The sequence below is a fragment of the Lissotriton helveticus genome, chromosome 10, assembly GCF_964261635.1.
Source record: "Lissotriton helveticus chromosome 10, aLisHel1.1, whole genome shotgun sequence".
Lineage (NCBI taxonomy): Eukaryota > Metazoa > Chordata > Amphibia > Caudata > Salamandridae > Lissotriton > Lissotriton helveticus.
The window spans coordinates 745,079,673-745,104,583 of NC_136071.1; positions in this window are offsets into that span (position 1 = coordinate 745,079,673).

Sequence of the window (24,911 nt, forward strand, 5' to 3'; positions counted from 1 at the left end):
CTGGTATTGACATACCTTTTATGTCCCTAGTGTGTAAGGGTTCAAACTATCTAAAGTCAATAGTATATAATAGAGCATGGACGTTTATAGGCCCAGCTGTATTTCAGCACTTATATATGTACACTGTTGAGCGCCTGCTGTTATTTTAAAGGCAGCCTTGCTTTGCAGACTGTCTTTAAAAGTAAATGGTATGCAAATTCAACTTTGGTGGTATGGGCACTTTAAAGATTATAATCTGCCTTATTTGTACATATTAGGCACCCCCAAGGTCTCACCTAGGAGTCCCAGAGGAGGGGGGCATGTAACTATAAGCAGGGAGCTTGTATAATATGTTTTAAATGCCCTCATGAGGGAATAATTGGCCATTTCTTTTTTTCCCCATTGTATATACCTAGCTCAATAGGCTACCATTGCAATACTTTATTTAGATATAACTATTGCTAGGAAAGGCATAAAAACATTATCCAAAGACATACAAGATTGGTATTGATAAATTCAACAACTTACCACTGTTGAATTTATTATATTTAGTACAGAAGAGTTATAGAAATGTCTTTTCTTTAAGCCAAAATCCAGATTTCTAGTAGTTTCTGCTGATTGGTCAGCCTTAACAGGGTTAGCCAGACTGCTTTCATTAGGTGGTAAGTGGCCTGGCCGGAGCAGAGATTATCTGATGGTGGGATTTATGCAGCTGCAAAAATCATTTTAGGCAGGGGCATGAGTAATAAAACATGAACTTCAAAGAGAGCAGACCAGTATGGAATGCAAGCCAGGCCCACCCCTTCTTCTTGCCAGATGTCAGGGCTAAGAATAGAATTTGCAGTTGTCTGGAGGGGGAAGGTTCAGGTAAATGAGCCACACCAGTTGGTTGTTTTAGCCAGCTCTTACTCCTCTGGAGAGAATTCATCCATGTTGGATTTTGGAACTGCAGTGCTTTGTGGGACACAAAAATGCCATACTTTGGGGGGAAGTTGTCATGCTGTTGTGTGTCACTCAACATCTCATTGGACAGAAGTGCCCCCCTGCTTGTCATCCCAGACCACTGAATAAGTATGCAAGAGCTCCATAGCCTCTCAGATCTACTGCCTGAAACTTCAAGGAGAAGGACTGCCCTGATAGAATCTGGATTTGCACCCAAAGGCCTGCACTCTGACTAACTGTGCCTGCTGCACAATCTGGTACTGCAGCCCTGGGGACTGTACCTCGCTTCAAGAAGGATTATGGTGTGGACTCCCTGCTAGCTACAGGTTAGCAGAGCCCACCTGGATCATCTCCACCAGGAGACCCCATCCTGGAGTGCCTCCAGTGGACTCAAGGATTTGACCAGGTGCATTGTGGGAATTGTAGTCCAGACATCCCAGAGACCATCAAGGAGATTCCAGACCTTTGCATTGGCGTTTGGGGACATGTAGAACCTACACAGATAACTCCTGAAGTTTGGAGATCTTTGGAGAACTTTTGTGAAAAAGTTCAATAAGGAGACCAACCTGACTTCAATCATCAAGCCACCTACCTTCAACCACGACTCAGACTGGATTTCAGGTTTGTCCCACTGAAAGCTCCAGACTTCCATGATTGGACTGGGATGACCCAGAAAGTTAAGCAGGTGAACCCTCACCGAAATGAGTCTGCTGCGGAAGGTCGATCGACGTCAGAAGAAAAAGCTCAATAAAAGTGTAAAGGTAAACATTTGATCAGGGCCTCCCTCTAGGGTATCCTCAAACCTCAAACTTTAACTTTATCTAGTCAAGCTTGACCAAATGTCCCAGAGTGGCACTATACATTTTTAAGCACTATAAAGTGTTAAATCTTTAAAAATTCATATCTCCGGTTCCCTACCTTCAATGTTTGCCATTTTCATTTCATTTTAGGTTTAAATCTTTTTTATTGAAAGCATTGCAGACAATCACCACATGCGCTATACAGTCAGGTGCTGATAGAAGGCAACATAAAGGCAACCAGACCCACGAAATGCCTGACGCTACATGCAAGGTCCAACCTGATCAGGAGAGTATATTAATATGCAAAAACATAGTTTATAACAACCCCCAAAGGAACCTCCCCCATACCCCCTACTCGTCCATCCCCGCCACCCCCCCGCCCCCCAGGTCCAGTGCTCGGGACCACCCCCTGCTGACCCACCTCTCCCGTCTATGAAGTCTCTCCAGCTGTGAATGCCTTAATAGTCTGTGTCCTTTGGCTCTGCGAGCCGCAGCAGCCAAAGGTGATTTCTCTGAATTCCGTGATTAGTAGGGAACGAAATGGTTGCCAGAGCTCCTCATACTTGTCCCCGTCCCCCGCCATGGTGAGTGATAGTTTTTCCATACCTAGCACATGCCACATCCGGTGTAGCCAGCCCGTATTGGAGGGGATAGTGGTGGTGCGCCAATGTGCAAGGATATTTTGCACCGCAGAACCTAGTGCAATGGCTATTTGGCGTCCCCTGCGAGAGCGTAAGGGGTATGTCAATGGGTTCGGAAGCCCTAGTAGGACATATGCGGGAAAACGTGGCAATTCTGTTTGGAAGTGTTTGTCTACATCGTCAAGCACTTGCGCCCAGTATTATTGGAGATGAACACAGTCCCATAACAGGTGTATTAGGTTGCCAACTTGGCCACAGCCTCTCCAGCAGGACCTGTCTTTACTACGATCCATCTCATGCATCCGCTCTGAAGTATAATACCAGTATGTGGTTATTTTCGTTAGTGTCTCTGTGAGCCCAGTGTGGTATGCGGAGTGGCGCGCTCTATAGGACATCTTCTCCCATTCTTTGTGACCCAGGGCTCTGCCCAGTTCCCTCTCCCAGCGTTCCATACCTGGATTGTGAATCACCACAGCCACGGCTAAATTGTGGAACACCCTTCCACTATATATCAAAAATGCCCGCACGCTCCTTAAATTCCGAAAGAGCCTCAAGACTTGGCTTTTTTCCTCTGCCTACCCACCCCTTTAAAATGTAGGGAGCTTCTGTGATCACTAGCGCCGAGACACCTGTATGGGTATTTGCGCGCTTTAAAAATAGCAAAAATAAATAAATAAATAAATAAATAAATGTGTGTCGGTGGTGTCTGTAGCATCTTGTAGAGGTCAGAGATAAGTTTGTCGTCAGAGGTGCGGGATAGTAGCCATCGTTCATATGGCAAGAGCTGTCTGTCTGCGGTCTCCGTCACCTGCGGTTGGAGTGCCCAATGCCTGACTTGGAGATATCGCATCCATTCCCTCTCGGGGAAGCCATATTCTTGTTTAAAAAGTGGGAAGGGGAGTACCCCCTCTGGGCAATAAATGTGGTACAGGAAGCGGCATCCCGCCGGGCGCCAATGCGTGAAGGTCCCTTTTCCTGTACCCGGAGTGAAGTCCGGGTTATCCACTATTGGTGTGATTGGTGAGGGGAAAGTTGTAAGATCATAGGCAACACTGGTGGCATCCCAGACCTCCAAGGGAACCCGGGTGACGTACGTGGCGTGAAGGTTCGCAGGTCTATAGATCTTTCGAGGAAAGGGGATTTCCTGCAACGGGTGACCTGCTACAGCCTGGTCCTGAGAGAGCCAGTGCTTCTCTGATTCCCATTTACTCCATTCCACCAGATAGCGCAACTGCGCGGCCTGGTAGTATTTATGCAGATCGGGGATCCCCAAGCCCCCCGCCTCCAGGGCCAGCATGGCTAATGCCCTCTTCAGTCTGGGTTTCCGGCCCTGCCAGATGAACTGGGCAAGGTCAGCTTGTGTTTGCCGGATCTATCCTGCAGGCGGCCGCAGCGGCAGGGCCCGGAAGAGATAAAGAATTTGGGGCAAGATGGTCATTTTGACTGCTGCAATTCTGCCCAACCAGGAAAGTGGGAAATGCTTTCAACGACTGATCTCCTCCCGGATCTTCCCTCTGAGTACCGAATAATTTGTTACAGTCATGGTGGTGAGCGTGGGGGCCAATTGTATTCCCAGGTAGGGAACAGTGTCAGACGCCCACTGAATGGGGAAGAGGCCCTGTAAGTAAGCTCTCGTGTGAGGGGATAGGGACAAATCTAAGGCGATCGATTTGTCAGTATTCATTTTGAATCCAGCCACCTTAGCAAAGGTGTCCAACTCTGCTATACAGGCTCGCAGGGCAGTACGTGGGTTTTCCAAAGAGATCAGTATATCGTCTGCATAGAGCCTGATGGTATGCGTGAAGCTGCCAAACTTTATCCCTGTCGCTGCTCGGTTTTGTCAAATTCTCTGAGTAAGTGGCTCCATGTATGGGGCAAATAAGAGAGGCGACAGTGGGCACCCTTGCCTTGTGCCTCTCTCAAGATCAAAACTGGCCAAGCTATAGCCATTAACCCTGACCACTGCCGTGGGGGACTTATAACAATTAAAGATAAGGTTACGGAACTTCTCCCCAACCCCCACCTTTCCCATGACCATTACGAGATAGGGCCAATGAACCCCGCCAAATGCCTTTTCGGCATCTACTGCTAGCATCATTCTCTCCCCCTGCATTCGGGAGACCTTTTCTATCAGATGGACGACGCGTTTGGTATTATCTACTGTCTGGCATTCAGGGATGAAGCCTGCCTGGTCCGGGTCCATGAGGCCTGGCAAATGGGGGGCAAGTCGGGCTGCAAGGATGCCTGTATACAATTTGAGGTCCACATTTAGTAAGGAGATCGGCCTGTAGGCTCCACATTTACTCGGGGCGAGCGTGGTGCAAAATGTCTTATAAAAAATGGCGGAAAAGCCATCCGGCCCCGGAGCTTTTCCTAGTTTGAGCCTAGCGATGGCGGCCACTACCTCTTCAATGAGAATGTCTCTCGAGATATTCCGTTTGGGTTGGAGAAAGGGAAGGAAGAGTGACCGAGACTAAAAAAGCCTCAGCCGCCGGGCCGTTCGGTGGGCTGCCTCTATAAAGGGTAGCATAAAAGTTGGGGAAAGTATCCGCAATCTGGGCATCTTCCGAGACCTTAGTCCCGTCAGGGCGGGAGATCTCTTTGACCTTCTGCTGTTGCCGTATGACCCGCAACCTGTTTGCCAGCAGGCGGCCACATCTGTCACCTCCGGTGTAGTAGGCCTGTCGTAGCCTCAGCACGCAAATTCCGCGCGGTCTATGTCAAGAGCCGCTAAAAGTTGTTGCGCGACTTTAAGTTGTTTCCAAATTCTTGGGGCCCCAGTTCGTTGATGCATTTGCTCCAGTTCATGGACGCGCTGTGTGAGTTTGTCACGTTTGCGCTGCCTATCCCGATTTTCGGCGGAGGAGAGGGCTATCATCTCCCCGCGGTGGACCGCCTTTAAGGCCGCTCACTGTGTCGCGAGGGTGGTGTCGGAGTTGGCATTGTGTGACAGATAGTCTTGAATGGCGTTTTGAATATGTTTCACTACATCTTTCCTATGCAATAACGTGTCTCTGAGGCACCACACTCTAGGGGGGTATGATGCAGGAGGTAGGGTGAGCGTTGTGGTGACTGGTGCGTGATCCAACAGTGAGATAACCCCTATCTCCGTTGAGGTAGAAAGAGTGCCCACCGGGCCGGAGGCTAAGAGGTGGTCTAGTCTGGCATATGTTTTGTGTGCGGTCGAGTAATAGGAATATTCTATATCGTGCGGGTGGCTTCTATGCCAGAGATCTTGAAGCTCCCGGTCCTTCAGCCGGTCTATGCTACTAGGCGAGAGCGCCCCCGCCTGGTGAGTGCGTTGGCCTGACCTATCTAGGACAGTGTCAAAGACCATGTTCAGGTCTCCCCCCAGTATAATGTGCCTATCTGGTGTGGCTGTAGCTTCAGTGAGAGCTGAGTGTAGGAACTGTTCCTGACCTTCATTGGGGCCGTAAAGGGACCCAACTGTGAACGTGAGGTCCCCCAGGGCAAAGCGATAGGCAAGCAGTCTCCCTCGTAGCTCCAAGCTCTTATGGAGGACCTCCCCTTTAACGTGTCGCGCCACCAGGATCGCCACCCCTTCTGTCTTAGTGGGGCTAGAAAAGAAGAACTGCGCTGGGAATTTGCGTGAGCGTAGCCGGTGGCAATCTCGAGCCAACAAGTGAGTCTCCTGCAATAGACATATGACCGCTTGCGCATTTTCCAGATGGGATAAGATAGCCCATCGTTTAACAGGATTATTTAGACCCCTCACGTTAAGGGTCAGGATCTTAAGGCTGATGGGGGGCATAGCATGTAGTGGAATCGGTCATGCCAATTTCTGGGGCCTGGTGAGGCATGGCAGATGTGAGGGTGTCGGCCCAACAGGGCGGGTCTTGCCAACCTGCTCGAGTGTTAGATCTGGGTCGTAAAAACTGAAACGGAGCACTGGACAACCCTCCCTCCCCCACAAAAGTAAAGTTGACCAATTAATTGTCTCTTGAGCACTGGACACCTTCCCCCCCTTCCCCAACACCCCCAAAAACTCCCCCCTCCCACCCCCTCTCCCCCCATAACTCAACAAACCAAAAGTTGCCAGTCCATCACCCTCCGGGGTGATCAGGAATGTCTTCATTCGGGGTAAAACAGTGAATTCGAGATCTTCTCCTCTCCGACCGATGGGCCGGCATATAAAGCGGACAACTTGCTACGAAGAGCAGTAAAGTCGGTTCATTCAGCTGGGGTGGGCCGATGTCAATTCTGATGCAACCGCGTCAACTGCGGCCCGTCGGCCATCCGCAATCTCAGACGCTGGGGGTTTCCTGACGCGTCTTTTCCTCTGTTGCTGGCCCCAGGGTCGCGCCTCCCCCGCTGTGGGTCGGTTGGTCATCGTCTTCTGCAGGCGGGTCTATCGCCAATAGACGAAAGGCTTCCCTCAGGGATCGAATCTGATGCAACCTGTTGTCCAGCTTAAAGACGATGCGAAAAGGATGACCCCAGCTATAAGGGATCCAGAGCGGTTGAAGGTGGGCTGTGACGGGTTTGAAGGATCGCCTCTTTTGCAGCGTAAGCGCTGACAGGTCTTTGAACAGCACCGGCGTTTTGTTCCTGAAAGATATGGTGCCCTGCTGTCTAGCTTTCTGGAGGATGTCCTCCATCGTTCGAAAGTCTTGAACACACACTAGAATATCTTGCGATGGTGCCGCCGTCCCTCTCGGGGGTCCCACTCTATGGGCACGGTCCAGTCGTAGCTCTGATCCCTGAGGGCGGCCTAGTATGTGATTGAAGAGTTATCTGGTGAAGTCAAACAGGTCTTTGGTATCATCCGACAGTGTCACTCCCTGTATCCGTATGTTATGGCGGCGTGACCTGTTCTCCAAATCCTCCAAGTGGGATTGCAGGTCCACCTGTTGGTTGTGTAGTCTTAGTATTTCTTGCTGCAGGGCCTCGATGTCTGTGACTTGTCCGTCCGTCTTGGTCTCCAGCGTCATCACCCGCTCCCCCAGTCCGTCAACTTCCCTGCAAATTTCCTTGACTTCCTTTTTGAGGGTGTGGATATCTTCCCTTAATGCAGAGAACAATGATTCTATGAAGGTTTTAGTTATGGGTTCTGTGCCTTCCGCAGTGTTCGGGGGTGGGTGGGTGACCTCTGCTGCCATGTCTTTAGATGACGGTGTGGTTTGAGCTTTTGCAAACAAGTCCCTTACTGTCTTTTCTTTACGTGCCTTAGCCCCTGACGTGGTGTGGAGGACTCCTATCAGATGCGCTGACCGGCCCTGGGTAGTCAGGAGGACTCCACGTTCTGGGGTAAGGGATCAGGGTGCTCAGGCGTGCACCACCACTCCGTAGCTCTCAGCCTCGCTCTCTGGTCAGCCCGTTCCTCTCCACTCTAATTGTGAGTTAGACCACAGCAATCTGCCGTGTAGGGCTCCTCACCCCTTCCGACCCTCGGGTCGCGCAGTTCTGCCTGCGACTGCCTGCCAAGCGTGGAGTGTCCCCGAGCAGGCTCCGTCTCTGCCGGCTTTCTGTCCAGTGGTACCCTCCTCTCTGTCAGCAGCTCAACTGTGTCCCCTCGGGCACTTCTGGTAGCTATCCTGGGACGTAGAAGCCCAGTAGTCACACCTTAACTGCGCACCATGTGGGCCCCCCGGCGTCTTCCAGACCCTCGAACCATCCTCCCCGGTGACCACGTCTCACCTCCTCACCTTGGGCCCTGGGACCGCCGGTCTCGCGGTAGACTCCACTCCCTGTCGGGGGCTTCCCTCCGCTCTCCCACGAGGCCTTCTGGATGTACTCCGGGCCGCTTTGGCATGGCGGGCCAGCCGTGCCTCCTCGGAATGCTGTCCTGGCGCCCCTCCGTGGGATCATCTCAGGCGGGCGGGAAAGGGCCATGCCACCTCTCAGGTCTCTGCTGCTGCCGGGCTACCCTGGCCGATGCACTCCGCCCCAGCTGTGCGCAAAATGGCGGCACCGCCACGTCGCCATGTCCTGCTTCTCTGTTGAGGGTGAGTGCCCCGGCCTCTGCTCACCGCTGTGCAAGACGTCCAATAGGCCGGATCTGCTGCCCACCTGGCCACTGGGGTCGATCTGCGGGGTAGTGTCTATGGGGTCCTTGGCCGGCGAGATGGCGCTCACCACCCGTTCGCCAGGCCGGCTCGCCTCCCCTGGGCCCACCGCGTCTCCGGGTCTTCTTCTTCTGCCCGCTCCGGGGCGTCCTCCTGGTCGGCAGGGAAGGGCCACGCCACCTCTCAGGAGTGCCCCGGCGGCACACCGGAGCTTCATGCGGCCTCCGTTGCTGCCAGGCTACACCGGGCCGATTCTCCCCACGCCAGCTGTGCGCAAAATGGCGGCCCCTCCGCATTGCCACGTCTTCGCTTTGCCGTTGCGGGTGAGCGCATCGACCCCCGCTCACCCGTCCAGTAGTTCGGCTCTGCTGCCCGTTCGGCCACTGGTTTCGATCTGCGGGGCAGTTCCTGTGGATTCCTTAGCCGGCGAGGTGGTGTTCGCTACCTGTTCGCCAGTCCGGCTCGCCTCCTCTGGGCCCACTGAGTCTCCGGGTCGGTAGTCTTTCGCTGCCCCGAAGCGTCCACTGGTCCGATTTCCGTACTCTACTACTGGAGGCTCAGCCATCACCGTGACACCTGGTTCGTTTTGTGGGTGCCGACTGCTGCTCTAACGGACCGAAAGCCGGTGCCGGTGTTGTAGGCTGTCGGCGGGAGCTCCGAGTCGGAACGTCTTCTCACGCCACCATATTGGCCACGCCCCCTTTCATGTCATTTTAAAGATCTTTTTTTTTTTATAAAGTGGTTTGGGATTTTTATCGTGTGTTGTGTCTTACTTATTTGATGTATTGATATTTTTGAATGCTTTAAATACTGGTCTCCTAAATCAGGCCAGCTCGTTGTGAGCTACCAAGGGTTGAGAAAGGGACTAATTTACTAAGACCTTTACTGCACCTTATACTGGGTTGGTGGCCTCATTGCCAGTGGTAAGTGCATACTTACCTCTACCAAAAAAACACTTTCAAACACTGCTCCTTTAGAGACAGGATGTGCATACAGTGGGTGCATCTGGAGCAAGTAAAATATTTTGATTATGTTGGTGTAAGGTTGGATGATAGAATGTACTGGGTCCCACAATTGGGGAAAAGTAGAACTACTCAGGAGCAGCTCGTGTCAGGGTAAAGAGCAGGGAGGGGAGTCAGGGGGTTGATGGGAGATGAGGGAGATAAGCACAAAAAAGAAAAAAGAAATACCTGCCACCCTTCAGCATCATGTCGCACTCTTCTGCTCCTCTCCTCTTTTCTGCAGGCCACCACAGGCTCCCAGACTACCCTGCAGCCTATCCTGAAGCTGCTCTCATGCATGAGAGCAGCTTCTGGAAAGGCCTGAGCACCGATGATTTGTGCTTCAGGACAGACTGTAAACCTGTGCCTGCTCTCTACAACCCCAGCATTGCAGCTGGGGTTGGAGAGAGCTTCACTGTGTATGTGGGTTTGACGGGCCTGAGACAACTGGCCAAATCTACGTGCGCAGTGAAGGCAGTACTCAACACTCCCCCTCCAGCCTGTCACCACCCTGGCCCCACTCCCAAGTCTGGCTCAAGCAAAAATAATACAATAATAAAATGGGTTTTAAACTTGTTTATTATCATTTTATTTTTCATGTTTTTAAGGATGCTGCAGGAGGGGGCGATGCTCCTCTGCCATAGCGGAGAAGCAGTCGCTGGAACTACTCTGATCCAAAGGGCATCGGCCATGGGAAGGATTTTCAAGGCCACATCCTGTGGAACTGTTACACCAGCCCCCCAAGTATACAGGGCCACATACGGTGCTAAACTTTGGGGATGTGCCCACCTTTGCTCCCACCGAAAGTCAATTTATTAGGAACCTTTTTTATTTGCCTGCAAGTACGCCTCTGTCACCCCTATGTCTTGATTCATCACTAAAGAGAATTGATCAAGTGATTCTACTAAAACTCATGATATACTAGGTACGACTCGGAACTAGAGTCCTGTAGAAAAGCTCTTCTGGTGTTAGTTACTTTCGGTAAAGGTGTTCACACTTCATGGCTTAGGGAAAATAAAATCTCTGTGTGAGCTTTTTAAAGCGGAGGAAGTTTGGCATTCTCCTGCCCAAATGACAAAAGGCATTACCTCTGTATTTAAGCAAGCCTAATGAGATTTTATGCTGGTAGATAGCTGAAAAGACCAAAAAGTGGGGAGTATTACTGAGAAATTCCTCACTCATAATTGTTCTTTTAGTTTTAAATCCTATCTTGATACGATTCTCCCCCCTCAGGCAAGAAGTCTATATATATAAAGTGTAAGATTGGTATGCTACTGCTATAATCCTTCACTTGCAAATGGGATAAAAGTGTCTCTTTGTCTTTCCACTGTCCATTTTGCTTTCTGTTGGAAGAGTCAGTCGACCGAAACCTTTTTTTCAGCCCAATCTATGCTCTGGCTAGTAAAAAATTGGATCATTCCAGTGGGCAAGTTAATGGGCATTGCTACATTATTGGGATGCCTCCAGGATATTTAGGTGGGACACAAAAGATCATCTTGTGTTCACGATTTCCAGATTTCTATTGTGGGCTTGGAGGATTAGATCAAACAAGCTTCTTGTTTAACCCAGCCGGCAGATTCCTTGGTTGTATTGTATTGTATTGTAATTTCATTTATATAGCGCTTACTAGCACTGACATAGAGGATTAGTGTTGAATTAGTGTAGTGAAACATGCAAGTAATTTTAAGTGGTGGATAGGTTAGTCAGTTATTTGGATTCAGAAGGATAGAAGAGGAAAAAAGGTTTTTATTGATATAGCGTTTGTTACCCCTGATGGGGTGTAGAAACGATTTATTGGCGAGTAGCACGCTACTCTGGAACCCATAAAGGTTTAATGGTTAATTAGTATAGTGGAATATGAAATTTGAGAAGTGAACACGTCAGTCTGTTATTTTGATTGAAAAGGATAGTGGAGGGATAGAAGAGTGAAGGATTTTTTTTTTGGGTCATAGCAGTAGGAGGATGCTTTTCGATGAGTAAAAATGGGTTTTGGAGGGGAAGAGTCAGAGGGAAGAGTTTGGAAAGGTTTCTTTTGGGGGATCGGTATAGTTAAAGATGTGTCAGATGATGCAAGGAGGGGTAGAGTGGGAGAGAGTCTAGAAAGGGTTATTTTCAGATCATAGTAGTGGTAAGAGGTTTGGGGTAAATGAGAGAGTGGATGTAGAGGATAACATGATAGATGTATAGGGTGAGAGATAGGGTAGTGCATTGGAAAGAGTAGTAGAAAGAAGTTTGAGATGAATCAGAAAGTTGGGCTGGAAGATATATTGAGAGAAGTATAGGCTGAGAAATAGGGTAGTGCATTTGGAAAAGCTAAATTAGAAGAAAGCTATAAATATATAGATCCATAAGTACATTGAAAGTATATAGCTGCATAAAGGAGGTAAGTATATGTAGATTGAAGATATTGATAGAGGTACAGGATGAGAAATAGGGTAGTGCATTGGATATGCTTTTTCAAGAGAAAAGTTACAGACACACAGATCCAAGTACATGGAAGGTACATAGATGCACAATGGAAGCAAGTACATGTAGACCAAAGATGATTTTTTTTAAAATAACATAATTATTTTGCAGTGCTTGCCTTCCCTTGAGTGATTCTGCGCTGAGGAATTGTGCTGTTCGTGGAGACGGCGAGGACTGCTGCTTCTAGGCGCTTGTGTGGATTTTGGAGCCCGTGTGCTCTACTTGTGAATCTCCGTGGTTGCTGAGGGAGAGAGGCGTTGAACTACTACAGCCGGAGCGGGACTGCGAGGCCCAGAGGTGCTAGCGCTTGATCATCGCGCGCACCTGGTGCCTCTTCCCGCCCCCTCCTCCTCCTACTTAGTCTCGTTATCTGACGCGAACGCGGGACGCGCGCGGACAGAAGCGCGAACGAAGAGCGGACAAAGAGCGGGCCCTCTATGGCCCTCAGTGGCTGAGGTAGGCTGGGCCCCGTCATTTTACATTTTACGTTAGTTAATTGAGAGTGCCAACGTGTGATGCTCTAAAGGAGATATCTTTGAATATTGACGAGCAATCATCATTTGCATCACAAAGGATTCGTCATAAGAAACAGTTATTATTTTATATATATCATCTGAACTATATTTTGCTGCCTGGTTACTTCTCCGTTTATGATGACTGCAAAGAAATTACGCTCCGGAAGAGTTTTAGGGGGGAGGTCATGTATAAAAACTAGATCTAACCCCCTCAGGAATAAATATGACAACGGTGTGCTAATGAAAGGACAGATGCAGATATTGAAATTATGGGAAAAACCCGTTGATAAGTCTTTGGCAATCCCGGAAATCGCTGGTTCTGAGATGGTGCCTTTGGTGGGTGCACCGCCTGTTGTGGAAAAAGTTTCCATCTCTGAGTCAGCCTCTATGCATCTTTTGTTCCCCCAGCCAAAATGTATTGTGGCTAACCTTCCAGTATGCACTTCAGGGGGAGAGCAGTCGGATAATAAGACATCTGATATGAATGCACCTATATTTAACATTCCTACTGGGGCAGAATGTCCTGACGTGGCTATAAAAGGAGAGTCGTTCTTGTCCAGTATTGACCTTGAATTATGTGGTCGCTATATGGAGGATGGAAATCTGATTCATTTGAATCCCAGTAAGACGACAATGGGAGCTACGCCGTCAGGATTATTGCTATATAGTAGTACTCCCTCTATAACATCTAATGATATTCCTTCACTGCAGAATGACTTTAGGAATTCTCTACTTAATCTATCCGGTATCTGCCCTATTGCCGCTTCTGGGTTGCCGAAGGATGATAGACCTATCTCTGACTGTTTGATAGTATTAGAACATTTATTGGCTTCCATATTGTCTTTACTGAGCAAATTTGTTGGGAATTCTGACTGCACCTTGGACTCAGTTACACAGATATTGAAAGTATTACTGGCAAAAAGTACAGAAAATGGTTCTATGCCTGCTCCGGAGATTGTCTTACAGAATACTTTGGATAGTAATAACTTATCGGAAAAAAATGCTCCTGCAGGTATGCCAGTAGTAGTTAACAAACATGAGGCCTTAGGAATGCCTATTCCATCTGTATCAGATTACATGAAGGTATCAGTCGCTACCCTACAGGAAGAAAGTTTGTTGGATGTGGACCTAAATGCGGGAAATGAGTTATTCCCAATTTTCACCCTTGTAAAAAAGGAGACTGAAGTGAATTCTGATGTAAATGGAAAAGATAATAAAAGTAGAAAGAAGAAAGGGAAAAATAGGAAACCTGTTCGTAAGTACAAGAAGAAAAAACAGAGGCAAATCATTTTTCGAAAACATACAAACAATGAAGACCTTGATGTTGCAGTTATTGGACATTTTTTCTAATAAGGCGGCTGATTGTACTAATGGTTCTGTAGCCAATTGTTCACCTAATATCTGTGCCAATGCTGTGGAAGTCCCTCATCAAGAGGACTATCCAGTATTGCCCAGTGTTCCAACTGAAGAAATGACAAGAATTATGCCTATTGTACCAGGGGCCCTTAACCCCTCAGTGCCAGGGGTCCTTAACCCCTCAGCACCTATCTTTCAATTGCCGATTGACGTTGCTACAAACCCTTCCTCTTTACAGTTTAAAGTTTCTAATTCTTATGTGGATACCCTGACTTTGGACTTTTTGCCCTTATTTGACTCTGATTTATACCTAAACAGGTCATGGTTGCTTAATTGTTTTAAGGATATTGAAAGCTTAAAACTTATTCAGTCGAATGACATTGACTTGGTTTCCTTAGTAAGGTATGAAAATGGGCTACCATACGGGCGAAATTCTACTCTAAAATAATAGCTAATCTGGCATTACAACAGGCAGAATCGTTTCAATGTAGAGGGATTGATGTGTTACCATTTTCGCATACGGGAAAGGATATTCTCCCTAGAGAAGGGGCCACAAAGTTGGGTATTAGGCCGGAGAATATGTCCAAATCCAATAAAGATTTACAAATCAGGGTCTCAAGAGGTAAACGTATGGTTTCCCAGATTTTACCTACCCCCTTGAACATGATTGCTTCTATAACGGAGGATAATCATCAGTGGAACTGGCTTCCAGGAGTCTTGTCTAATAATATTTCGGATAATCCAAGACTGTTTCACCATCTTTAGCAGCCAATTAAAAGTTATATCCTGGAATGCAGCAGGGTTGTATAATAGACCGGAGAAACTTGATTTTTTATTTTCTTTACATGCGGATGTGATATGCATTCAAGAATCCTGGTGTAAAAATATTTTGTATGGTGGAAAAGATTATTTTGTGCTTGAGGCAGCAGCTACGCCAGCTAAAAAAGGTCACGCAAAGGGGGGAATTGCCTGCCTCCTGTCTAATGCATTCCAATGGCAATTTTCCCATTATGTTGACACAAGTAACCTTTTTCAAGCTATAACTATTAATAATCTATCCAGTCTAGGCAGCCAGCATTCTCTAGTAATCATTAATGCATACATTCCGCCTGAAGATGGTTTTAATACTGTATTGAAGCAAATGTTTTCGTATGTTAAGCATCTATTAGAACTTGACCAGCCTCCTTACATTTTACTTGTGGGCGATCTGAATAGCAAAGTGTCTAACTCAAGTATAGATTTGTTTAGAAATAAGTTTAAAGAAGAGGCATTTAATATACCCCAATCTATCTTTCCAATTAAATTAAAAACTAGCAAAAGAGGAAAGATAATGTTACAAGAACTTAGTTATCTAGAGGGGTTAATTGTAAATGGTAGGATGCCATCTGATACCCCTGCTAAATTTACTCATAAGTCCCCTAAGGGTGAATCCATCCTTGACTATGTAATTACAGACTATGTCTCTTTTTCCCTTATTCAGGATATAATGGTCTCTCAAACTCCTATGAGCGATCATAACGTGACCAGTATAACTCTTTTATTACAACCCCAGGTCACGAATTCCTGGTCTTTAAGCACTGGAGGAGTTTCTTTTCTTTGTAAGTCCGGTAGATGTTTTTGGAATCCGACGATTATGAAGGGTTTGCAAACTATTCTTGCTCAAACCTTACTTGAATTAAAAGAATGGCAGGGTATGGAATTTTTTCACTTTGAAAACCTTAAGAAAAAGCTTACTGCGATTGCAAAGAAGCCTAGACATTCCGGGAAAGTGACTTTTGTTCCTAGTTTATTAGTGCCACTAAATAAAGAAATAAATAAATTAGTGAGGCAACAATTTCTGTTTAGATCCACTGAAACTTCTAATAAGTTATCCTTACTAAAGAGAAGGAGGACCAGAGTGAGAGCAAAATTAAAAAAAGAAAAAGAAGACTCTCTCTGGATTAGCTTAAGGGAGGCTTCTGTTTATGGTAAATCTAGAGAATTCTGGTCCATAATTGGCAAGGGATGTGGTACAAGAACCTCCCCTATTCCCATTTCTATTCCTGAAGATGTTTGGTGCTCATTTATATCGAATCTGTATGCATCAAATGGCGTAGAGGGTGAGGATAGTGATTCCGTATGGGACTGTAGGTTTGCTATGAATCCTCCTTCTGAGAAATCCATTGCTTCGGCGATTAAGAGTATGCGCTCTTCCGGAGCAATGGGACCAGATGAGTTGCCCATTTCAGTACTGAAGCAGGATGTTTCTACTTGGAGCAGGATTCTTTTCCCTTTGTTTAAAGCATGTTTTTTACTTAGATCAGTTCCTACATCCTGGAAGGGAAGTATATTAATACCCTTATTCAAGAAGGGAGAGCGGGACAAACCCATGAACTATCGTTTGATAGCTCTACTGGATGCTGTCGGAAAAGTTTTTGCTAAATGTCTTTTAATATTAATCTCGGATTGGGTGGACGCAAATAATATTTTACCTTTGGAACAGACTGGGTTCCGTAAAAAGCATGGTACACTTGATAACTTGACTGCTCTTCAAGTGATTACGGACAAATATGTACGAGTCCGGGGAGGTGGAGTATACGCAGCATTCATAGATTTCTCCACAGCGTTTGACAAGGTGGATCGTCCAACGCTGTGGAGAAAGCTTGCTAAAATGGGTATGCCGCCCCTTCTACTGGAACTTGTAAGATCTCTTCACTCGAATACCTGGTGCAAAGTGTTGCAAGGCGGAGAAAGGGGCCTTTCTCAGAGCATCCCATCCTTAAACGGGTTAAAACAGGGGTGTTTATTGGCCCTCATGTTGTTTTCTCTATATACTGCGGACCTACCTGCTTTTATTGCTGCAGGCGTTGGATTAGCTCCGGTAGTTGGAGGTTCATCCATCTCTGTTTTAATGTATGCGGATGATATCCTCATTTTAGACTTAACTCCTAAGGGCCTGTCTAATCGCCTGCAAGCTTTGCATTTATTTGCAGAAGCACATTTTATGAAGATTAATATCTCTAAAAGCAAAATCATGTGCATCACTGGAAGAAAAAAATGTAGATCTGTAAACTTCGGATGGGCTATAGGAGGCCAGAGATTAGAGGTAGTTAAAACTTACACCTTTTTAGGTAAAATAATCTCGGCAAACCTAAGCGAAAAACCCCATATTGAACACAATTCGCGTAAGGCATTGGCTCATGGTATGAGGTTATGTTCGCTGTACTCTGCGACAGGGAAAAGACACTTTGCCCGATTTTTGGAAGTGTATAGAGCAAAAATCCCTGCAACTCTGCTTTATGGAATAGAACTGGTGGAGTTAAGACATTGGGGTTTTTTGCAGTTAATGGAGGGAAAGGTTCTAAGAAGAATTTCCTCCTTTAATACAGCTTGCTCAGTGTCCGCATGCAGGCTGGAATTTGGCCTTCGGAGCTGCTGGGTACAGGGGTAGACTGCCCTGGTAAGATGGGTGGCATGTTTGGCTAGAGGTGAATTGGGTTCCTTACGGGCATACATTAAAAAGGAACTGCTAGGCAATCTAAATGAGTTCTCATTAATAGTAAAAAAAAATTGAAAAGCTGTAGCATTGTTAGAGCTGGATGAAAATACTTTGTTCTTACTTTCTCCCTCTCAACTAAAGTCTCAGCTGAAACATGCATCTTGGGAACTCTGCTTTAAATTGGATATGATTGCTTTACATGAAAAGAAGGGTGGTGAGTTACTCCTAAGCTCATATTCTATAAAGCAGGCCCAGCAGTATGTCTCATGGAATATTCCTCATCGAGTGCGAAGGCTATGGTACCTTTTAAGACACGATCTGCTTCCTTTAAATTCTCTTTTAGCAAAGTGGTATGGAACGTCTCCGATATGTAATTTTTGTAGAAGGCAGTGCAAGACCGAAATCATGTTTTGTTTACTTGTCTTACATTACGTCCATTACGTTCTAAATGGTTGAGATCTATTTGTCTTCAGTTGGGAATTTTAAATGTAAATTCATTTCTTTATGCCCTTTATTGTCCACCCAATGAAATGTTTTGCTTCAAAATTTTTAATTTTTTAAGAATTTTTTAAACATTTATTAATGAATCCTGTAGATGCTATTTGTTGATTCTTCTGTCAGTGTTCATGTTGTGATCCCTCAATTGGTTCTCTTTTTTTTTTTCTTTGTGTATTATTGTAGAATTTTATTGTATATTTTGGTGTACAGTTTTGTGATTGATATATGTGGCCCTCTTTTGAGAGCCAAAAACATAATAATAAACTTTGAAACTTTGAACTTTGAAACTACATGTTTATACAAAGCAATACACAAAGATAGGTACATATCTATAGTGAAAATAAATGCTTATATACAGAGGGATATGCTGTAAATTTCTGTTTGCGTATGGTGCTTATGTGGGGAAGAGCCAATTCTTGAGTAGTTTTCTGAAGATAAGGTGGTTGTGCAATGGGTGATTATAACACAAGTTGTATTTAGCACCATCAATAATACGGTTGCCAGTTACTTTTCAAAATATGCAAGAAATTATGTTCTGTACTTTTTTAATATGACAAGTCATTTTATTGTTTTAATGTATTTATGTATGTAGTATGATTTCCCATTGCCAGGCCGCTGCACTTGTCACTTCAAAATGCGTATGCTTGCTTTGCATAAAAGGGCTGATGTAGAACCTGAACACAGCTCTTTCTCATTTTTAATAATTATGACTCTTGCACTCAGGAATTTATGTTTATATCACCTTTTTGTCATGCATTTCGATCTTTTATGTCAGAGTGAATATGCATCATGCGACTAGTCTTCATGTGACTGCAGTGTATGTCACTATGTACAATTGTTGGACACTCAACAGACATGCCTAATGATGTGCTCAGGACTTGTTCTGTGATTCTTTTTCTTGTACTTTTATGGTTATATATTTTTTAATCAAACATAGTAAATTAGAAATGTTAGCCTATACGTCAGATAAGGCTCCAGGCAATTAATACTGCATCATCAACATTTAAATGCAATGGGATTGCTCTCTCACTAACTCTAGAAATTTCAGGGCCGATATTTGATAGCACCCTTCCAATAGAATCGTATATAGATATTAAATAAAAACGTCACAAGAATGCAACGCTATTGATTGCTTCATCTTAAATCAAAAGACTGAGTGTATTCACTGTTGAGTCCAATTTTGACCACCGTTGTAAGCCCATTATAGAGGTCTCATGAAAGTGACATATTCCTGGTCCACTCGCATAGACTGCAGCTCTGCACAGAGCTTATCTCTACATCCTGAGTCATTTCAACACATTTCACACCTTCCTGTTTTTTTGTTGAGTCAACTGAAGTGGTTGTCTCAGACCCATGGCCTTCTAATATTAATAGGCGACATCGAATACACATCACACACAATGAATGGAAATTAAGTGCCATAGCAATTGGAAACTGCACAAATTGTACAGAGAGTTACAAATGTACAATCAAAGACCACAGGACCTGCAAACATAATCCACTGCCCTCAATTTTTCCTTTCCCATTCGCCTACGAGGAACCAACTGTAGCTACCGCAACTATAGATAGCTTGCATTTTCTAAGAACAAAGGCACGCTGAGGTTCTGCTGTCAAATAATTTAACAGGATATAGAGCATCTCTGTTAGACCAACAGTTTATTGAGTTCACTTGGGCGAAACCAGGGATGTCCAAAATGACAAACAGGTAAGTGTGGCACATTTCCAAACCATTCACAGACATCTGCTGCTTAGTGAGGATAAACACCCAATGGGGGGCTAAGTGTGTGCATATACTCATGTTAAAAAATATGATTAGACACATACATTCTGCTTAGGATTTAGGATTCTATGTTGTTGTTGGACCTAGCCCTCTCTGTAGGGTCACCCCAAACTTTTTTCCTTTTTCCCTGCACATTTTTCTGAATTTGTTTTGTTGGCCTAGGAACTCTCAGCCACATGCATCAAGTGATTTAGGAATCGCAAACGGTGCAAATCGCAAAATTCGGCCGTTTGCGATTCCTAAATCACTATTTGGGATGCATCAATCAAAAATACAAGAAATGGCTATTTTTGCGATTTCTAAAAATGCGATTGCATTTAAGGAATCGCAATTTGCGATTCCTTAAATGCAATGCATGACACCTAAAAAAATTGCGAATTCGCAATTAGGAGGAAAAAATGACCATGAGGTTGGACCTCATGGTAATTTGCGAAAAATCTGAAAAATGCAATTTTGTGCATTTTTCAAACTGTCATGTTGTGCACACACATGCCCTTAGGGCATGTGTGTGCACAACATATGTGCATAGATTGATTTCAGGGGTGCAACAGGGTGTCCTTTGGACACCCCTGCACCCTTGAAATCGCAATCTCAATTTGCGATTAGCTAATTGCGAATCGCAAATTGAGATTGTCTTCCCATTCATTCCTATGGGCCTTTTGGCCCATAGGAATCAATGGGCAGGGATTCCTTAATTGCGATTCGCAAATTGTGAATCGCAATTAAGGAAAAATAAGGAATCGCAAAAAAAATTGCGATTTTTTGATGCATTGCCATTTGCGATTCCTTAATTGCGATACCTTAATTTTCGCAATTAAGGAATCGCAAACGGCAACAATGATGCATATACCTGTCTGTGTACTTTACCACTGCTAACTAGTGCTAAAGTGCGTGTGCTCTCTCCATAAAACATGGTTAAACTGACATAACTTATTGGCATATTTATAATCTACCGGCCCCTTGTATAGTGATATACCATATACCCAGGGCCTGTAAATTAAATGCTACTAGTGGGACTGCAGCACTTATTGTGCCACCCACTTAATTAGCCTGACATTGCAGTGAAGTGTGAAATTGCCATGTTGACATCATATTTAAACTCCCATGCCAAGTCTCAACCTCCCAGTACAAGGTGCTGCCTAACTAAAATGTTGGACAAGTACTTTTAGGTTTAAATGTCGTAGTAGTGAAAAACTCCTAAATTTGTTTTTCACTACTGTGATTCCTACTACCTCTCCCATAGGATGACATTGGCGATTCCTGACTTTAATTATTAACATTTAGTTTCCAAATGAGAGCAGGTAATTATTTTATGTTTGATGTCTATGAAATTGTGATGATAAACCTGCTTTAATGGTAAAGTTGGATTTTTCATTACATTTTTGAGACTGCCGCTTTTAGAAAAATTGCATTTTTCTCCCTTAACCATTTTGTGCCTGAATCCTGTCTTGGGTCACATGAGTGGTTCTAACTGACAGTTCTGCTTTATAAATTAGTCCCAGAAAGTCACACAATAGAGGGATTAGGTTGTCTCACTATGGCAGGATGGCTGGTGGAACTCAACCCAGTCCCACTTACAACTGGAAATGTTGTGATCTACCGCCACACAAAGGACCTAACAAGCCAACATTGTCATTGCTGCCAAGCTTGGCACCAGGGCAGAGGAAGAAAGAAATTCCATGCACTTGAAAGAACCTTTCTAGAAGCTTCTCCTAACATCCAGAAGAAGGGCAGCAGAGTATACAAATAGTACCTTCAGACCCACTCTTCACTTCACTCCTGGACCTGTGTAAAGACTCAGAGGACTACCTGCTGCTGTGACCTGCTGTGCACTCTGCAAGACTGCTTTCATGTACCTGGAAGGACTGCTGTGCTGCCTGAACCTAGGACAACCAGATTGACTACAAGGGTTAGTTTGCTGATTTCCTGTTCAGGGACACAAAAGACTCCCACCATCTTCAACCCACACCTGGACCCAGCCTGAGTGAATCCTGAGTCCACAAGAGGTGTAGTACCTGTCTTGGACTCTTGGTTGTGGTGCTAATTGTGCCCGGATGGCAAAATCCCAAAACTGAGGGCTTAGAAAACTTTTGACCAAAAGCTGCTCTGAGAACCAAGAGGAGTCCTGAACCACACTGCTTGTCTACCCACCCGAGGTACATCGCTGGTCGGATTTTCAGTGGTCCTTCGCCAAAGGGGTACCCAGCCTTATGGAACTGTCTTTGGCTACAGATCTCTGCCTCATTCTGCTGGAGAAATTCAATTTCCATTTCAGAGACTTAGTCCAAAAATAAAAAAAACTTCACTGCGGCTTCGACCCAAGGATATCCACGAATGGCGCTTTCTCCTTGTGCACCTCCAGCAGGTTTTCCCGCTGAACTTTACTTTCTTAGACACTTTTTCTCAAACAAAATCCCTTCTAAGTCTAAAGGTAAGGGCTGATCGTGCCCAATCCATTTCTTGTACCTGAACTGACCTCAATTGAGTTTGGGGATATTTTTTTACTTTGACCCAATCTCACATGGCTAGATATCTGCAGATGGCACTTTGATCTTTTAGGCGCTAGTTTTCACAAAAAACTTTAACAATTCATAACTCTGGTTCTACTGTTGAGATTTTTGTCATTTTGGTGTCAAATATTTTATTAAAATGTGCTCTATTTTTCATCATTGGGTTACTGTGTTTTTTGTATTGTGTTTTCACTTTATTACTGTTTGTGCACTGCATAAATACTTTGGACAATGCCTGACAGTTTTTTTTGTGCCTAGTTACCCAGGGTTAAGCACAGGTTATTTTAGTGACTTATTGTGTGGTTCACCCTACAAGGGATTGTGGCTGTTGCTAGACCAGGGTTCATGCCCCAGTCAACCAACAACCCAATTTCTTACACCTGTTAACCTGTGAAGACTCACACAAGCAATAAATCAATACACATACTGCGGTGATGAAAGAAATGCAAACCATTTTCCTATTAAGTTAGACATCAATCCCTTCATGTTAAACTAATCGCCCAGGCTCACATAAAATGTCCTGGAAGAAGGGCAGATTAAATGACATAGCAGAAAAACCTGGTCTGCATAGCCCTGAGATCTGACCTCTGCATTCTACAGGTACGATTCATGGCAGAGGCAAACATTTGGGATTTGAAGCTGCTGATCAGAACTTGATCTTATCAGCAGGTGTTTCCATGGTGATGGAAATAAACGGAGGATTTAAGGATTAAGGGCCCGGCATGTGGATTGCTGAAAAGAATGAAAATATATTAAAAAGGCATCTTTCCAATAGTGGCTCATTGATTTTATATTGCTTGAATCGTAAGGTTTGCAAGACAGGAAAATAGCTATGAAGCTGCTTTCCAAACTAAGCAATCCTTACAAGCTTTAACGTATCCGTTCCGATGGTAGTTTGACTAATAATGCATAGTGGCTGGATTGCGCAGATCAAAGCGGAATAAAGCTATCTGTCGATGTAAAGGAAAATGTATTAGAAAGCACACGCATTTATTTTCCAGTAGAGGCAATGTGGAAGTGGCGAGAAGTTAAAATTACATTAATTGTAAACATTTTGGGAAATTAAAATGCGTGTTTGAAGAGAGCTTGTTGTTTTTTCTTTAACGAGTCTATGGAATTCAAACAAGGCCCCCAACAACTGCAGAAATATGTTTTCTTGGCCACGCAATTATGAGGCGGGAAACATGATATTTAGGGACAGATTTACGTTTCTTGGCGCATCCCTGCAAATCAGCAGGGATGAGCCAGGAAAGATGCGTGATGCAAGTTTACCCTTGCGCCAGCACAGATGCGCTGCATTTACAATGCGGTGCACCATGGCGCAGGATAAACAGATGCGTGTCGCATCTGCCGGCGCAAGGTTGGCACAGTGCTGGAGTTGTGTCTCGGGCGCGACGCAACTCCAGCACTGTTCCAACCTGGTCTATCCTCAACATGGTGCATCATGCCTTACACCTGTTTCAAGCAGGCGCAAGGTTTTGACGCAGCGGCATCGGAAAAGTGACTGAGTGAAATCTTGTAGATTTCACTCAGGCACTTTTCCGAGGAGTTCCTGCGACGGAACGCCCACCCAGGGCTTTACAACGTGACGCATCTCCCTAGATTAGTCACGTTGTAAATAGGGTGCAACATGGCACATGGTTTACACCGCCACTGCGTCACAAAAGTGATGCAAAGGCAGCGCAAATGTGGCACACAGGGCTGGTAAATCTGCCCCCTAGTTTTTACTTTTTTTTAAGCATAACACTTTGAGGAAACCTCAGAGCGATTTGGGAGGAAAAATAATAAAACCTCATTGAGATAGACATCAGCCCATCAGTCAAAGGAAGGCTAGAATGAGAGGGTGAGAACCTGTATTATTCTATGTTCATTAATGATGGCGAACCCTTGAAGGCAATGAACAACCTTCTGGCTTTTGCTGTATGATGACTCCATGGCTGATCTTATGCTTCTGACTGGTAGTGTGAGCGTGGCACAAACCAATACCAGAATGCTACTGGTGTCAACTTGAATTATATTGATTGCAGTCCATTATTTGTCAACATACTTATATGCTACCACCTGGATCCATCAAAAGCATTGTCCAAACAGTGAACTGTAATTTCCCCATGAGTATGGTTAACCCCATTACTACTAGTTTGATCAGAGGCAACTTGAAATATAACACATAGTTTTTCTTGTCTGAGGGACATGATGAATGACAAAGTAAAACAAATAAATGTAATGTATAAAGAATGCAGCCTTGAAATTCTGCAGTCAAAAGGTTCTAAGATGCAGAATAGGTAATATTTTCAGTAACAATTGGTCATTGGCCAGTATCACACATCAGTTCACCTTTGTGTTGTAAAATAAACACATGGGGAGTGAAAGGTACAGGTCCATAAGTTCTTGATCTGTTCTAGAGTCCCAATCCCTTTTTAGCTGTATGTAAGCATAGATGGGAGGAAAGTTGTAATTATTACTAGGCAATTCCACAGGAAATTATGTTGTCACATAGTAACCACAGCCAACTACCTCAGGTATGTTAGTTTATTACAACGCTAAAAATAACTGGACATGAAGACACCTCAAAATGAGAGTGTAAAAGTACATCGGAATCAGAATAAAGCCAAAGCTATGAATCCAGTGTAAACAATGTAGCATAAACAAACCAATGAATTTAAGAAATAGGAAGCAGAGGATCAGAAAGCATGAGTCCAAGTTTCCCTGCATTGAGGGTTGATGAATATGAAGCATCAATCTGCCCCTACTCTACCACTACATTGCCATTCCCACTTAAGCATCTTCTGGGTCAAGAAATAAAGGTGTCAGTAGGTGGAGTGTGAAGTCTCTCCACAATAATGGGTCAGGTAGCGTAAAGCTACAGAGACAGAGCTTGTTCTAAGATGCTGTCTCTCCGAAGGCAGAGAAGAAGTGGGC